Genomic DNA, 2,500 nt, shown 5'->3' on the forward strand with positions numbered 1-2,500 from the left:
ATAATTTTATCTTAAATAAAAAAAAAATATCTACTACACTATGCATCGGAGATACCGTTGGACTAAAACTTGCTACCTTCAGATTCCTCAAGATGCTCCGAAATCTAGTCTCGTTCCTCACCGTCTCCCTGCGAATATATTCGAATACCTCCGTGATCATAGCTTTGGCAACTGATGCCCCGCTCACAATAATTCGTGCAGTGCCCTTCTCCAGGCGGGTTTTGAATAGTGGCTCCAGCTGTTTCACATTGCCGTCTGAGTTGAGCCTAAGTTTCTGTTCAATAATGAGGGAGTGAGTATCATAACACCACACACAGTGGAGACACACCAAAAGACCATCACATTTCGTATTACTTTGTTTTTATGATACATGAGACACCACATGGATTTTAAGTAAGCCTACCGTTCTGGGTATTCAGCAACCGGCCCTGATTTAAGATGACCCACAAGAAGGGCTTCCACAGTTCGTCACTTGTATTATTTCTTTCTCCGATGTGAATCTCGCCATTGTTAGAATTCTTAAGAGTATGGAGAGTGTCTTCAGCTGCTCATGATTTACGACTTTTTTAATTATTTGTCAGAGATTTCGTGACTGTTGTAGAATTGGGAAATATTGTTTTCTGAATCCAGGAATATTGTGGTTCCTAGGATTGTGGTTCACTATGTATGGAATATTTACGTGTAGCAAAAACGAAGAGGCGGTTAGCTCTCCCCTTGACAAGGACGGAAGAGATTGATTGATCTTTTTCATTCATATGGGCATTGCTCTACACTTGGAATATTACATAAAATATTCTAAATCCGAAATAAAACGGAAACAGCGAACACCATTACAAAATAATAACTTCCCCTATATGCATACGCCCAGAATACGTGTGTCTATGTGTGTTTGTGTGTGCGTTTGTACGTGTGTGCATGTGTCTGTATGTGTGTGTGTTTGTGTTTGTACATATGCACATATATAATTTAGCAGGTTATATTTCAGTACTGGCGCAAATTAATAAATTAGTTTTGTTATGTGTGATATATCTCAGAGAATATTTCCTCGCTGTTTATCAAACAATAGTTATTATGACCTTTGAAATGCAGTATCCTGGTAGTATTGACAATATCAATAATGATTCACTGATCTAATCCAATGTACTTTTAGATATTACAAACGAATACATGCGATAACAATCGACATACTTAGAAGGTCAGAAATAAATGTTATATTCAAAGCATCGCACATAAAATAGTGAAACTGTTAATCTTCCACTTTATTCACATTATTTTCTAAATTAAAGTTAAATTCTCGTTATAAATATAAATAAAAGTATAAAACTGTTATATGGATATCAAGTTCAGTCTAAATATGAACAAATAAGAGCTGAATTATTCTTAAAATAAATTGTTTACGGATATACCCTGATAGTGATTCCGTTAAGGAACTTGATGCATATGCATACATACATACATACATACATACATACATGCATGCATGCATGCATACATACATACATACATACATACATATATATATATATAGTATATATATATATATATATATATGACCACGTGTGTACCGTTGGCGTTTTTTTTTCTCCGTCTCCCTTCTTTGGATCTTTCCTTTTCCTATGTTTCTGACGAAGACCTCCGCTCCAAACGTTAATCCCTCCTTCTTTCCTTCTTTCCTGAGCGCCTTATAATACTATACTTGTTCCACGCCCTCGTGTTGTTTGTGTTTTCTCTTTGTGTTTTCATGTTTGGATTAACTATATATATATATATATATATATATATATATATATATACATAGACGTTGATTCGAGTACGCGGTATTGACAAATCGAAAGATGAGGAACCATCGATGCCTATCGCATATGTAAATGGAATTGATGCGTATTATCTCACTTGTCTGTGGCTTCTAGGTGTGTTAACACAAGGCGACTTTATTTTCATCAATTTGTGTAGTGTTGAAACACAAAATAAATCATAGACAAGTGCGATGAATCGCATCTTGTCCCTTTACAGGAGCGATAGAAATCGCTGTCTATGACTATGTGCCAAATGGTGTAAGAACCATCTGTTAGAGTGTCTCACCGTTTCATACCACGAAAACGTGAGGCTATATTCTCCTACGATTATATTCGCAGCGTGGCCAAGTACTCGCCAAACAAATACCTTGTTCATTATTTACATTATTTACAATTGGCGGATATCCTCATCTTGTTTGATATTTGTTCTATCCTGTTTGATATACCTTCCAGCCTTCATCAGGTGTCTTGGGGAAATTTCGAACCTGGATTCTCCTTCCTCAGGTATTTTTCGATGTCATTAGTATTATTATTATTATTATTATTACACAATATGCCCACGGACGCACACACACACTGAAATAATGTACTTAAGTCTTCCTCTCTGAAACACAGAACTGAAATACTTTGTGCTTATGAGTGTTCGACATTGTTTATATCATTCCTCTTGCTTCTCATTCATATTTGAATTTTTTCCTTAATAT

General features: G+C 35.7%; 1 non-coding gene across 1 annotated transcript; it reads left to right on the forward strand.

Moving 5' to 3' along the window:
* Positions 1-679: 679 nt before the first annotated feature.
* Positions 680-797, forward strand: LOC115218147. Its single transcript, XR_003882218.1, has one exon. It is a non-coding gene; the product is annotated as a U6atac minor spliceosomal RNA (small nuclear RNA).
* The last annotated feature ends 1,703 nt before the right edge of the window (positions 798-2,500 follow it).

The sequence above is a fragment of the Octopus sinensis genome, linkage group LG12, assembly GCF_006345805.1.
Source record: "Octopus sinensis linkage group LG12, ASM634580v1, whole genome shotgun sequence".
In the NCBI taxonomy this organism is placed as follows: domain Eukaryota; kingdom Metazoa; phylum Mollusca; class Cephalopoda; order Octopoda; family Octopodidae; genus Octopus; species Octopus sinensis.